At 41.8% G+C, this 15775-nt stretch overlaps 1 long non-coding RNA gene across 1 annotated transcript in view; it reads left to right on the top strand.

Moving 5' to 3' along the window:
• LOC140257808 (uncharacterized) overlaps positions 1 to 1702 on the top strand; it is a 66909-nt gene extending 65207 nt beyond the window's left edge. The window contains exons 2-3 of the long non-coding RNA XR_011905128.1: positions 1094 to 1317; positions 1392 to 1702. This is a non-coding gene — a long non-coding RNA (uncharacterized lncRNA). The remainder of the gene's footprint in view (positions 1 to 1093; positions 1318 to 1391) is intronic.
• The last annotated feature ends 14073 nt before the right edge of the window (positions 1703 to 15775 follow it).

Below are 15775 nucleotides of genomic sequence, written 5' to 3' on the forward strand. Positions count from 1 at the left end.
TATCGTTCAGGTGTTCTCGTTTTGAATAGTAACATTTACAAGCAGAAATATAGAAAATAGAAAAAAATATAGAAAAAAAAAAAAGAAGCAAAATGGGAAGGAGGGGGCTATGAGATGGGCTGGGACACGTTGGACTTATTTCTTTATAGAGAGAGTTCTATAGAACATGATTTTTATTATGTACAGCATTTCCTGTGTTCCCTTGGAGAAAAATAGGTCTATTCATTTTGCTCCTGTACTACAAACATGGGTGAGTGGAGGGCCAAAATGTATTCTCAGATACTCCCCTGACTTCAGTGGGAGCAGGACCTGGTGAATACTGCAAATGAAAGTGTTTGGATGACAGCAGCTCTTACAAGGATCATGCATGTGCTTTTGCCCTGCCATAGGCCAGGAGCTCAGCCTCATGGTGCACTGCAGTTATGGTGAGATTGTCCACGAAGGCAATTGCAAATACAGAATCATAGAATTGTTTGAATTGGATGGAACCCTTAATGGCCATCTGATCCAACCCCTTTGCAATAGAAAGAGACACCCACAGCACCATCAGGTGCTCAGAGCCCATCCAGCCTGACCTTGGCTGTCTCCAGGGATGGAGCACCCACCACCTCTCTGGGCAGCCTGTGCCAGTGCCTCACTGAGATCCTCATAGATCAGCTCCTTCTCAAATAGAAAGAGGAGAGGTTTATTTCCTCTCTTATGGATGGTTACAGATGTTTTTCCAATGCTTTGTGAACATGAATTCCTCATTACAGTGGTAACATGACCAGCTTTATGCTTGCTATCAACTTGTACTGCAGATGCTGGTGCACCATATATTATCAGCCATCTTTCTGGTTAGCTATCCATACCATATCCAGCTTTTCCGTACCAAAAGATATGGGAAGAGGCAGGAGTACTGCCACTGGATTTTAAGCCACTGGTTGGAAACGGTGACTTTTTCAGACCAACGCTAAAGGTTTTTGTTAAGGCGTTCAGATTTCTAGAGAAAGAAGAGCCAGTTATTCCTAGAGACAAGTGACAAACTCTTACTGTCCATGGTTGAGGTGACACTTTTGTGTTAGCTACAAATCACCTCTATTTTTGATTGCAGGGAATGACTGGTAAAAAGTTCAGCCATTGATTCTTTCCTATGTGACTCCTGAACATTAAATTGCCCATGGGTGGTGTCAGAAGCATATTCAGAGTTTCAAATTTCAAGCACTCCCAAAGAAATGAGATGTCTGTGCCTTGGATACCGACGTTTGACCATCTGCCATATGTAATGTGCTAATAGAAAGATGACAACCCTTTAATCCTGCATACTTAGTCCTTCCTGTGAGTATCTTTGAACCATATCCTTTTTGGGTCTCATTTTCACTTATACAACCAGGTTTATTCTCTTTCTGTAGATCGGAGATGAAGTCCTCATCATTTCCTGATGCTTCAGAAGAGCTTTGGGCATCTACAGGATTTCTCTGAAGACATCAGGGCATTTACTAAACCATATTGAGTGACATGGTGAATGGGAATTGCTAAGTCAGGGCTTGAATCAGTGACTGAGCACCTGGTGAAGGAACATAGCTGCCCTGGGAGCACAGGAGAATCCCAGAGGGGATGGAACCAGGCTCCCTAAGCCTTATTTAAAGTCTGGATGCCATAAGGGAAGGTTCCTTATCTGGAGATCCTGCTTTCTGGTGGATTTGGCAAGCTCTGATCCTTGAAAAAGGTAAGCAAATCTTTTTAACTGGTTTATGACTATCACCCATTTGTTGGTAATTTAGAACTGGTTATTGCCATTGCCTTTTTCTACTTGTGGTTTAGTGTGCATGATGGTGATAGGCTAATGGTTGGATTTGATTATCATAGAGGTCTTTTCCAGCATTAATGATTCTATGATCTTAACAGCCTGACACATCTCTGTGTGCTGCACAGGCTGAGGCTGTCTTTAATTAACCAGGAGACAGCCATGGAGTCAGAGGCCTCTGGGGGAGGAAGGCTTTGGGATGCTTCAAACATTCTGCACTCCTTACTCAGCACAGCATCTGAGCCTGTGCTTAAGGATAAACATGTGCTCCAAGCTTAATTGCCTTACCCGAGATTTAATCCTATCAGTTTAAGCGTATGCTTATGTACTCAGATGAATTCAGTCTTTGAACTCACAGGCCCATTCCCATGGTGGAAAGGCGAAAATCACCAGTGCTTTAGTAGGAGAAAGATAGAGCTTCTGGCCTTCATGCAAATAACCTGATTCACATAGAAAAAGAGAATTCAAAGAGAAGTTCAGAAGGGATCTGCTCTGTCAGCAGTGTTGGCTCAAGCTACCATATTTCTTTCTCAAAGTTCCTCATGAATGTGGTGTATTAACATACAGTTAACATACCGCCAAGTTTGTTGGATATATATGCAGTGTCCCTTCCTACTGTACATTGATTTATGTCTAATAAACATAATGCATGCTGATAAAAGGTGGCAGAACCTGAAAGGAGCCTGGCTTATCAACCGCAAACGTCTGGAGGAATCAGAAGCTGAATCAAAGAATTAAAATATTTACATTTTTAAATGGGCCTGTCACATGCATTAAATCACAGACTGTGTCAATCCCATTGCTGTTGCTCATCACATGTCCCATTCTCAGACACCTCCAGCTGGGGGAAGGAGGAGGAAAGTAGGAAGGTTGGTGCAATGAATTGCTGTGTGTGCTCAGGGGGTGGCAATAGCTGTAGCTCAGAGTGTTTCGCACCCTTTGCAGAAGAACTGTATTAATGGATGTGGTGATTCTCTCTGCAAGATGAACCACCCAAATCCCAGCTATCCTCACCTTTACAGCACTGCTGCATTAGTACAAGCAGTCTGTGCCAGCGTCCCTCAACAAACAGTGGTCACAGTCACACCAGAATGGTACAGCAGTGTGGTGATACAGTGCTTCCTGTTAATCCACCTAGCAAGCACCTGAAAAGACTTAACTACCTGTACCACACAGGCACCCTGCTGAGACAGTGGGGATAGGCACAGACCTGTAATTACCAAGTAAAGACAATGAAATCACACGTACTCCCACCACCTGCAGTTCTAAATGAGGAAAAGTGTTAGTTACACTGTTGTATTTCTATGGAGTCTCAGGAGAAAAAACAGAGGGCGTAATGAGCTACTAGACTTGTGATAAGCTTATAAGAGGCAGAATTAAAGTGCATTCACGATTTAACCCAATCCACTGCTCTGCAAGGAGGGGCTCAGAGGGAAGCACAATTAAATTTTTGCACCTTCCCTTTAATTTAGGGAAATGAAGAGCATGCCTGAAAGAACAATCTTGGGTTGTTTCACAGACCCCAGCCCTTTGCCACCTCCTAATGGGAAGGTACTGCATGATGAGAGCAAAGCCACATGCCGCTTGGGCTGGAAACTTTTGCCATGATGTTGGAGGGGACCTGAGTCTGAGTGGCTTGGGCTGAGTTCTGGTTGCTGTTTCACTTCTGTGTAAAGACAGAGCTCCCAGGATGAATGGGACAGCTGCTGTTTGAAGGAGATCTATAGAGAATGTAACTTTATTCTTACATGACTTGGGAAATCTTAAGAATATGAAAATAGGATGTTAAAATGTGTTCCCAGAAGTAAGTTCCTCAGTGAAAAGTTTTCCTTCTTGGACAGCTGTTTCTCCATGTTTCTTAATACTCTGTTTTTGCTACTTTTACAGGAGTATTCATTCTGAATGCTTTCAGCTGTGTTTATCTGTTTGATTGCTATTACTTTGGTGTTATATGGTTGGGAGGTGAAACGGTTTGACCAGATCTTTTAGGGGAAGGTTTTTTTTCTTAAAAGGATGTGGTCATGATATTTCCTTTGGGTGTCCAGAGTTTGTATTCTGCACATGTGGTAGCAGCTTGGAGACTTTATAGTAGGAACTTGAGTGAAGCACAGTAATTTAAAAGCTATCAACTATCAGCTCATTCTTGGCCTCTTGCTTAGAAGAAAGACATTGAAGCCCTGAAATGTGTCCTGAGAAAGCCAATGAAGCTGTTGAGGGGTCTGAAGCAGCTGAGAGAACTGGGATGGTTCAGTCTGGAGAGGAGGAGGCTCAAGGGAGACCTCATTGCTCTCTACAACTGCCTGAAAGAAGGCTGTGGTGAGGTGGGGGTTCAGCCTCTGCTGATGGCTGATGGAGACAGGATGAGAGATGATGGCCTCGGGCTGTGCTGGGGGAGGTTCAAGTTGGGTACTTGGAAACTTTTCTTCTCAGGGTGGTGATGCACTGGCAGAGGCTGCCCAGGGAGGTGGTGGAGTCACCATCCATGGAGGTGTTCAAGAGCTGTGGAGGTGTGGCAGTGAGGGATGTGGTCAGTGGGTGTGTTGGTGATGGGGCTGTGGCTGGACTAAATGGTTTTAGAGGTCTTTTCCAGCCTTAATGATTCTATAAAATATAAATATTTTATGGAGCGAAATCACAGTTTATCGTATTCATTTCATAAAGCAAGGCTTTTTCTCTAAAGCATCTTCCTGGGTCGATGGGCAGTTATTTTAACTTCAGGTGGAACAGGTTGAGGAAGCTTCTTTAGAAGTGTTTTCTTAGATTTCTAAACTTAAACTTCCATGGATTCAGTATTGAGGCTCTGACACTAAAAACTGTGCTTTCACCTTAGAGTAAGGTGAGATAGTTAATCTGTTCAGGACAGACAGGCCTATTGGAAAACATTCACTTAAAAGAAGGAGGAAAAAGATACCCTGAAAGACATTTTCTTTATTCACAGAAAACAGAATGTCATGGAGAAAATGACGAGGGAGTGTGTGTGTAATCATGTATTTATTTATCTGAATCCCACACTGCAAATTTTGTAGGTACAGAAGATGATGAGGAAGATAAGGCACTGAAGTGATTGTTTAAACTGAAATTGAGTCTCACCCACTGCAGAGTTTGAATTAAACAAAAATAACCCAAAGCAGCAATGTAATAACCTTAAGTGAGCCACTTTTTCTAAGCAGCTTATACATAATGGAATTCTCTCAGCTTTTTACAAACGTTCCACATACGTTCAGATAATCATCGGACTGACGGGCTTTCCTCGCAGACGGCTGAAAATAACTACTGATCTCAAAATGCAAGGATGTCTTCTTTCTTTTCACCATACATTCAACTCCTATATGTTGTTCTTCATCAAAGGATCTAAGTGCTTTCACTAGACTAAAGCATCCCAGTTTTATAGATATATAAATATTTTTTTATAGCCACTGTAGGAATTTCTATGCTACAATAGACTAATGGTTCACCCAAGCAAGTGCTCTGGCTGTAATAGTGATCAGTGCTGGATGTTTCAGTGTGAAGAAGGGCTCGGGTGTCTCTCTGAACAAGGTAACCTATAAATCATTTAGCATTACCACTGCTGACTCATTATTTTCTTTTGGTGAGTGCCACTGCAGAGACAGCATGCCAAAAAAATAATTATTCTTAATTGTTAGCTACCATTTTCAGTTTGAAAGACGTATGATAAAAACAAATAGCAGCAGAGAAGGGGGAAAAAAGAAAAAGATGAGGAAAAAGCTGTTAATAAGGAAAGGCAGAAGGTATAAATCCTGTTACAGATGGGTCTGAAACAGGGCTCCAGGCAAATATGGTCAGTGTAGATACCAAAGGCCTTTAGATTTGAATTTAGTAACTGGAACCTTAGCTGTTACCATGTTAGCTTATGTATACAATTATTGCAGTACTATCTTGATATAACCCAGCCTTGACAAAGCAGCTTTCTTTTTAGGCAGTCTGTTTATCTGAAAGGCAAAGGGAACACTTGGGTGTGGATGGCAGCACATGGGTTGATGCTGAGAGGAGCCTTAGACCATTTGGTTTTACAGAGTTTGAGAATCGTGCCTGTCTCAGCTTCGTTGCTGAGTGCTTACAAAGCCCTTCTAAGTTCTGCTCCTTCAGGTGAGCTTGCCCCATCCCCAGCTTTGAATCCCATACATTCCTCAATTCAAACAGTGAGATGTAACATGGTGCAAAATGGCAGAGGGCCGACGTGACGCTGCTCGTGCCATCCCTTTGATACAAGTGTGGAGACTTGAAAGATGACTGTTCCTCTAATGAACGTCAGTCCTAAGTGTATGGTGGGTATTTAGTGACTTTGGGGTGTAGGTCATGGTTTTGCTGTTGTGAGCTTTGATGCAGGAGGAGCATCATTACTCCACCCATAGTTGATTAGGTCTGTACCTGCTCAGAGCAATTTGATATTGTTTTCAGTGGAAAACCCCCCAAAATGCTGTGCAGAGGTTGGAAAATTTTTCTTTATTTGGTTTCTTTTTTCTTTTTGAGGAAAAGGAGAATGTCTGTGTTTTCACACAGAACTGTCTCTCTTACAAGGAGATGAAAATGAGAGAGAGAAGGCACCTGACAAGTATCCACTCAAAAATAACTTTAAACCAACAAAATACATCTGCAAGGTAGCTAGATTCAGTGGAGATCAATAGAAGATGATGTTACTGTGATGTCTGTGTATGCTTTTGCCCATTTTACTTGTCCAAGACAGGAAAACACATTCCTGTTAGACACATCCAAGGAGGCAGAGGCATTCAGCAGACCTCACTGGGTCTCTTAATAAAATGCTGAAGGGGTTAGAAAGATGGATGGAAGAAGAATGAAGAAATGTTAGGAGGACTAGGTTACATCCTTGGGAGAAATAAGGTAGTCCTGCTGATTCCAGTTCAGAAAAACACTGTGGCAGGCTGCAGTGCTGTGCCAAACTGTGATGGGCCACAGAATATCTTCTCATCTCCTGATGTCTGTGAAATTCTGGCAGAAATCTACCAGAGCCACACTGCATGTGTGCAGCTGGGGGTGCAGGATACGTCCCAGGCTGCACTGTGACTTGCAGCTCTCATAAAGGTTAATGAGGGGAGGATTAGGGTTCAGGGTTCAGTGCTGCAGCTGGGGCTGAGCTGGTTGTACATGTATCTCAGCATGCTGCCTGGTTCAGAAACTGACAGTCAATCTCTTGCTTCACTGTAAATACAGTAGACATAGTGTAAGCCCAATCTCTTAGAAAAATGGTGTGAGAGGGAAAAGGAAGAGATTAACTCTGAGCTATCTGTGCATTTGCCATGGCTCACGCATGCTCGCTTAGTTAAATAGATTTTCCTGGTGTGGAAATGCAGTGGGTGATTTATTTCCTTTTCATAATGAAAGATTTGGGATGGAAGAAGAGCTATTTTCTTCTATACAAGCTATTACATCCTAATGGTGGAAGTGAAGGTCTCCACTCAGTGTCCTGGGGACAGCTTTGACTTGCTTTAATGTCCGCTTTACAGCGAGCTGCTGTCATTGCCAGTGCTTGTGCAGCCACTTGCTTCAGGATTTGGGTCCTGCTGTACCACTAGTGCTTTTTAGCCTCAAAGTTCTCAGAAAATGGAGGGTAGGTGGATTGGGCCATCTCTCCTAGCTTTAGGATGAGGAGGGGTGAGCACAATCCCAGCCTGACAGCTCCTGGAGTATCTCAGGTTGTCCCCCCTTAGGTGCCCTTCCTCAGTATTCTTCTGTTAGTAATCTGAGCAGGAAGATTAAAGGATGACTGGGACCAGAGAGCTCTGTTAGCTCTGGATATGGTATCTCCTCAGAACACTCAGGTAATGAAGTTTGATAAGGGAAGTCTGAGCTGCTGTCTGATCAGGATACAGTTTCTAGGTTGGGCAGCTAGACTCCTATATGTAGAAAACGTTTTTGTCTGCAAGGTGATGCTCTACTCCATGTTATTTAGTGTGCAGAGTGTAGTTGCACATTCAGTTGGTTGTTACTCCAGTGCATCCTTCAGTAATTCCTTATTTATAGCATTTGAGATATGAAACTTTTCCAATAATGATTCTGATAATTATAGCCATCTCCTTCGGTATTAACAGTCCAGTGATTGTATCTTAATTCAGGATCAATGGGAAGTTAAAAGAATATATTTATTAAACTCAATAGGGATAAGTTACTAGTTAATGATGTGAAAATTATGTCACCAATAACTGTGTAATTACATTCTTATTAATGCATTCAAACATCTTGCCATTTAATTGGCATTTAACAAGCTCATTATCGCAAGATAATTAGATAGCCATTAATTGGTAAAACACTGATTGACATGTAGTATGTTAATAGATATCTAGTGTGGTATGGCTGTCTTGCTATATGGCAATTTAATGCTTTCATGCTCCTATCAATTAGATTATTTAAAATATACAAATGTAATGTATTAAAGAGAGATTGTATATTTATTGGCAAAGTCATCATGACTGGATCGGAGTCAATGTATTATTTGCATATGTGTTTTTTCTCACATTTCAATACAACCTCTGCTGGCATTGGGAGGAACTACAGTAAAGTTATTAAACTCATGGGGCCGCCTTGAGTCACTGCATAGTGATACATCGGGGTGACCAAGGTGTGGTTCATGGCTGAAGTGTGGTTTGTGTCCAACATATGGCCCTCGAACCACATGAGTGTGGTCCCCTGAACAAAAGTAAGTCCCTGCAGGGTAATTCTGAACATTGGTAGAAATAACTCGGAAGGAGGCTTGAAGGATCATCTGGGGTAGTAATCCTGTCAGTGGCTGCTAAGCAGTGTACAACCATTGACTAACCCATTACCTTAGTCATCCTTCCATATGTTAGTACTGTGACAGCTCAGTTTTTTGTGATGTACAGAGGATGATCTGGAATTATGTGCAGCTCGCTTTGTTAGAGCTTGTTCATATATGCGTAATATGCACCTTTTTTTTTTCCCCATTAAGATGACTGTCAGATGCACTGAGACAGGACAGATAGTTTAAGGATGTAATATAATTATGTGCATTACAGTAACAGCTAAAGGTCCAGCAAATAAATAAATAAATAAATCGGTTTCTCTTAGAGTTTGAAACTGTATAAACAGAGAGAGAGATGTTCTTTAGAAGACCTTGCAATCAAAATGGACTGGACAGCCAAAGGCTAGTGGTGGAAAGTCAATGTCAGGAGGGAAAGCAGAAAGTAATAATGCAATCTATGCTAACACAAAGACAGAGAACTTAAAATAGTGCCCCTCTGCAGTTCTGAGGTGTGCAGATATTCAGGTCTGCAGTGAGGAACTTCCTGGGGCTGACTTCGCTATTCTTGGGGTAAGAGATGAGTTCATTGTGCAAAACAGGAGATCTCGATTAACCACAGAGTTATACCAGTAATAATGAATTAACTTATAGTACATTTCCCCTGCCACCATGGGATTGGTCCCAGAGGTGTATTAAGTGGAAATGATAATGTGAGTCTGATTGCGATGATGACGTCAATATTGTTAACGCTGATATCCCCAAATTAGCTCAGAGGGGGAAGTTTCAGTTCAGGTTTTGCAAATGGTAAGTGACTACTACAACCTTTAGAAGAATTCTTTTAATTCTTTTTCTATTATTTTTAATTTTGTAGACTAGGAAAATAACAGGAATGACTGGTTCACTAAAAATAGCCCTTTGTGACCATGGAAATATGAGCTTTCCTTGAGAAGACAGTCAGCACTGCAGGGTATATGATGCTGTGCTATATTTTGCTCAGCTGTGGCATCATTCATGTGGATGTAGGTAGTTCAAAAAGGCTTGGAGGACTTGAGGGGTTTTTTATTAGGGGAAAGTTTTAGCAGAGCATTGGGGAGAACGTTTAGTTTCTTCCAGTCATTATGGTAAGAAAAGAGATTTAAAGCATTGAGAACCAGGGAGGACAGATTGCTCTGAAATACATAGGCAGGGCTGAGCTGTAACTCAGCGGAGGCAAGTGGCAGGAAGCAGTGGGATTAAAAGAGCACCTGCAGAACTTAGGAATGGGATGTTTCTGTGTAGTTGAAGATCTGTTTTTGGGGAGATCTTTGGGGTTATGAGTGGGATGGATGGTGACTGTGGGTCAGAGCAGAGATAGCGTTGACTATGAATGGCAGTGCAGAGGCAGTGGGCTGATCTGTGGATGAATGTCCTGTGGGGCAATGGCAACTGTAAATTGATGTCATCACCAGTTTCACATCAGAGAGAGCCTTTATCAAAAGGTAAACATGTTCTGTACCAAAAAAAATAAAGGTATCTCTGTAAGTACCGGTCAAGTAGGCTCACAGGACAGACTTCCTATGGCCCATGTAACTTAGGGAAGTGCCCTTGAATGCAGTGGGAACACGCAGTGATGAACAGAACAGATTGCTTACCTCCAGGCACAGTAATTCCTGTGTTTTCTCCATCACTCCTTTTTATTTTGAATTAGCAACCAAGAGCAGGTAGGCAGCTCTTGAATTCATTTGTTTACAAGCCCTGATGCCCATCTGGGATCAGGACAGAAATCAGATTAAGCTTGTTTGTGTGTTAAATGTTTGAGAAAAAATTACTTGTTCTAATAAGGGGCAAGGACTGCAATGGGTTCCCCAAAGCAGACAGCCCTCATGCATGTCTACAGTGGGACTTGAAAGTGTTGTGATCCCACCAGACCCTTCCCCTCACCACGCTGCCTTTCCTCCCTTCTGACTCACCCTTTGCCTCCCACCAGAAGAAAAAGATGGGATAAAAGGGGGAGAAAAAAGTACTCCTAGCAAAATGCCAGGGTTTTAAATTAAATTTAAAACAGTTTAATTGCCTAATTGCTCAGCTATTTTGTGCAGTTTATTAACAGAAGCAATTCTTCGGCAGTCATGCCAACATAGCAGAAAATTGGCATTTGAGCCAGCGGGAATTAAAGAGGCAGAGTGCGGAACTAAAACAAAAAGAATGCCTCGAACCTAGTGGAACAGACATTTGAGGCTTTCATCTCATTTTTATCTCGCTCCCTAATCTGCTGTAGAAAGATCAAGGCTTGGTTTTGCTTTTTAATGTGGGAATGACAGTTGCTCATCACCAATGTCTTTGCATTCAGAAAAGTACTGGGTTTCCAGAGAAAAGAATGTCTAAGGAAGCAGCACGTATACAAAGGAAAAAATGAAATCCAATTTTTGCCAATAATATTGGCATCTTTTAAAAGAGTTAATTTGATGGAATTTTTCATAATAAACCTCACTGTTAAATGTGTCTGTGTATTCAAACAAAACTAGCAAATCATGCGTATAAATGAATGCATGCACTGACTGAATAGAGGAGATTAATATTCAGTTATAATATACAGCAACTCATCATATGTTCTTTCTTTACCATACAGAGAGAGGGAGAGAGGGGGGGAAGGAAAAGAGAGGAAAGGAGAAAGCACTCATAATGCAAAATACATAATCCAATATTTATTGCCTGTAAAAAAAAAATAATAAAAAATTCTCATCAACTACAAATGATGCCATTACTTGACTCCATAGAGCTGCATCCAGGTACGATCCGTGAGGCTGTTGGTGTGTACTCACTGCTGCTTCCTCTCTTTTTAGGTAGGCAGCCACTCGGGATGGTCTTTTCAGGTGTTATATAGTGGAGATGTAGGAAGGGAACTCTAGGCAAACTACTGGGGCTTCGCTGTACGTTCATTTCTTTTGCTTGAAAGGCAGAACTCTTGGATTGTTTGAGTTGGAAGGGGCCATAAAAGGTCATCTAGTCAAGTCCAACTTGCTTTGTGGAGGATTTCCATGCTCTGATGAACAGACTGCATCATCCTTTACCCTGCATTAAACTGAGAATCTCATGCACAGTAATGTGTAGACAGTTTTGGTATTGGTGAGGATCAGGTCATAAACTATGTATGTGAAAGCAGTCCTGTTGACCACAGTGTGGCTACACTGCATCTGCAATGGCAGGAGCGATGTGCACAGGCTGAAGTTCCAGTTGGTGTGTGGCACACTGAAACCACTTAAGAGATGATCCACTGTGGCTGAAAATGAGCCCTTGATTTCTAAATGTGAAGTGCGTTTTCAAGATGCCCTTCACATTATCAGGAAGGCCTACCTGAAATAGCAGCTCCATCCTTCCGGCTGTGAGAGTGCGTCACAGTCAGGATGAATGCAGTCTGTAAGTTCTCTTGTGTAATCTGGCAGCTTTCCTGGAGAAACTCAGCATTCTTCTCACTGATGCCCATCTCTGAGCTTCCCTCGGAGGGGGCCAAGGCTCCTCAGAATCAGAATGATAATGACTTTATCCAGGATCCTCAAATCCTTGTTTCTACCTTGATTTCACTTAGCTCACTTTTTTACCTGTAAGAAGGGAAGGACGCAGTTGCAAACATGCTGTGCATGAAGTGTGTTTCAGGAGTGCTGAGTATTATTCTTTAATGAAGTCAGAGACATCTAACTTCTCCCTGCTCAAATTTTTGTGAACAGCCCCACCTCAGTTTCAGTTCAGCCAAAATAACTTTGATGTATTTTGACATATGACATTTTTATGTGTTTTTCTATCTGGAAAACTGACATTTCTCATGAGAAGCATATATTTCTTGTGAATAGACTGATTTACGTGTTAAATATTTGTTGCAGAAAGACAGTTTCAATGGAAGATGCTCACATTGGTTCTATTCTTCCATCATGTGGGAAAGGGGAAATTATCCTCCTCTTCTGGGTAGCATTCATTATTCCATCTCTCATTCACAGCCTGCTTATTTCAGCCCTTGGTTGCACGTGTACAGGAGAAAAAAACGTAGCTAATGATCAGATTTCTATAATCTTATGCCAGAAATTTGTGAACCATCAAGAGCAGTGGCCCTGGTAACACTCAAAGCAAGCGGTTGAGGTTTCAAGATGGAGAGGGAAGCTCCTGGTTTTTATTAGCCACCAGCTGCAGGTATGAAGGGTTAAGATGAAGAACTCGGATCAGCATGCTCAGGAATCGCCTCACCTGAAAGCAGAAGCTGAAAGAGAACCTTGGTGTGTCTGAGAAGAAAGAGTTTACAGTATTGTTAGTTGAGACCTCCCTTTAACTCTCTTATGGGGCGATGCAGGTATTGGGTGTGGCATTCATACCCCTCCACTGACCTGTACTTCTGCAACTTATACCAATGGGAGAGCAGATTTCATACATAGTAACAGCCTGGTTGGCACTCTGGGATGCTCTTACCTATTTAATCTAGATCTCATGCACTCTGCAAGAAGCCTCATAGGAGTCTGATTCATGTTGAATTCCTCCCAGTCTTTTTTAAGTCCATATTTTCTGGTCCTGGAGGTGGTGGCTACTGTAGGAATCACAGTCTCCTCACAGCACCAGAGATTTCCAGCTGAACCCATGCCATTTGTTTGCTGTAGTGCAGTCACTTTGCTGTGCATGTGCCCTAATTTTCTGTCCTCTAGGTCTGGCACCATTAATCTGCCTGCAAATGACCCAAAGTACAAAGACCACCTCCTTTCTGTGCTCCTTCTGCTATCTCTCCTCCTGGAAGCAAATGTGTGGAAGAAGTTCCTCTGTGCCTTGCTCCCCAGAGAAATGACCTGAAAAAAGGACCGCTCCTCAGACCTATTTATGCCCTGTGCCAAAGCTCAGGATATGTCTGACATGGCTGGGAAAGAGCAGAATTCTAGGATGGCCCTCCCCACCTCATGAAGAAGGAACAGGTGGGAGATGTTGGATTTAGATGCTCATGCAAGTACAAAGAAGTGAGGTGTAATCTCTACTGCAAATCTGTCTGAACTTCTTTTAAGGATAAAAGAGAAGAATAAATGAAGAGGCAAAGGTGAAGGTGGTGGTATTTAGATGCAGATTGGAACTGTGAAAAATGTTTGTCCCTGAGGCAAATCCAGAACTAAGCTCTCATTTAGGGTTTGATGGTAACAAATTCCCACCAGCAAGTCTATGTAGGTACCCACAAGCTTTGGAAGATGCATGATCTGGTTCAGAACATCCAAGTCTTTCACATGGCAGTTTCCAAGTAAAGGATTAACACTTTTGAGGTTACAAAACAAGGTTACAATCCCACCACCTGCAGCTGTATTAATGTAGCTTACAGGTCAGAGGGAGGTTGTGGTCAGACCGCATCTTTTTTCCCAATGTATCCTTTGGGTGCAGAACTGGAAGACTAACTTAATGTCTGTGAACTTCTCTGATCACTGAAATTAACTGGAGAAATCAGACATAAATGCATGATGGAACCCCTGTCATCCAAAACCACTGAAACTTTTAAGTCCTCCTTGTATCCTGTGAGAAGATCTCAGTTTTGAGACAATTTCCTAGATTTTAGCATTTATTTCCCTTGTGTTTTCTTTCTTTTTTTTTTTTTTTTTTTTTTTTTTAAATAAAAATCAGAGATAGTTAATATGACAGCCTAGTGATTAAGCATATTTAGTTCCTATTGAAAAGGAAATGGGTTATGGCTCTGCATGTAGGCAATGTATCATTTCTTCTTTTAAAAAAAAAACCCAAAACAAACACAGCAAATCTAACTGCAACAAATGATAATTTATTTTAACAGAAATATTTTCTTTGGCTAATCCACTTCTTCAGCCTGCACTGCCCAAATTGTTTCTCTGAGAGGACTCGTGTATGATACACATCAGATAGGATGCTTTATTTTGCACCAAGTAATTGAATTAATTGGTACAGCCAATGATCAATGTTAATTAAAAAAAAAACTACAAAGGCTTTGCATTCCAAAGCTTTCCAAGAAAATACTTGAGTTGTGAAGCCACTTTAATGATTTAGTTAACCCTTCCATCTGCAGTTCTGTCAGGAGAAAAAGAAATCTTTTCCTACACTTGCATGAACTAAACAGCCCTATTAATTTTAACTGGTCCTATCATGGGACCAAGGAAAGAAAAGAAGTGAAGTTCACTCGCATTTCTCCTCAGCTGAGATGACAGAGAATGGATCACTATAGCAACACTCATTATAACCTAATGGACACTTTCATGTGATGCTACAAAGATGCGTTGAATTGGGAAGCCTTCTAGAAGGATACAAGGGATGAGTCCTTACTCTTGTCAGACCTTCTGGCCAACCTTCCTTTGTGCCTGCAGTTATTGCATTATTAGGGCTTTCTGTGATGTTCTGAGACACAGGAGCAACTTATGGGACAAGAATCCCAAATGTGTATTCTATTGGACATATCTCTGGACAGAATAGATTTCCTCCATAACTCTGAAGTTATCATTTTGGCAAACCAGCAATTAACTGTGCTACTGTTTTGATAGCCTCAAGAAGGATGTGGTGCTTGTCCTGAGGAACTTGGAAACATCATGGTTTGAGCAGCTGTTTAACAAGGACACTTTTGAATTGCTCATTTCCTCCTGCTACAGTAACCTTTCTTGCTAGCATAATCTATTGACTATAACATTGTTGGAAGTGAGCACGTTCAGTGGGAAGCTAGGGATGCATCCATCTTCTGTCAGTAGGAGCTGCTGTAGTATTGTGCATGTCCCTGCAGACACTCGGATTAATGGTTTGACCTGGTTCCAAACACAAGAAAGTGTTTGTGGCAGAGGCTTCCTTACAAAAGACTGCCAAACTATTCTGCCAGACAGCAATAAACTCAATTTACATTATAACTTAACACTTCCTTACCCCTCGTCCTCCTGCCAAGTATGACAACATAACATGCAGGAGCCTGCGGCACCATGTAGGAAAAACGCTGTAACGTTTTCAAGCAGAAAATTCCTGTGAAAGACCAACTCATTCACTCAGAGCTGCTGGAAACTTCTAGAAAGCGCTGCCTATAATGTCCTTTCCCCAGAACCCACCTTCTGCCTGGCTCAGGGTATGTACAGAAGGAGCTGGGCAAAATTACTATGCTGTGTTCTTTCCGTGTTTCCCTTGTATCAAGATTTAAGATTATATGAACCTCAGTCTGTTTAAGGAGTGCAAAGGAATTTCAGTCAATCAGTAGGTTTTCCTCTTCACTGCTATAGGTATGCACTAATTGTTGAGGGCTCCAAATCGTTACGAATGAT

This window comes from Excalfactoria chinensis, chromosome 12 (assembly GCF_039878825.1).
Source record: "Excalfactoria chinensis isolate bCotChi1 chromosome 12, bCotChi1.hap2, whole genome shotgun sequence".
Classification (NCBI taxonomy): Eukaryota; Metazoa; Chordata; class Aves; order Galliformes; family Phasianidae; genus Excalfactoria; species Excalfactoria chinensis.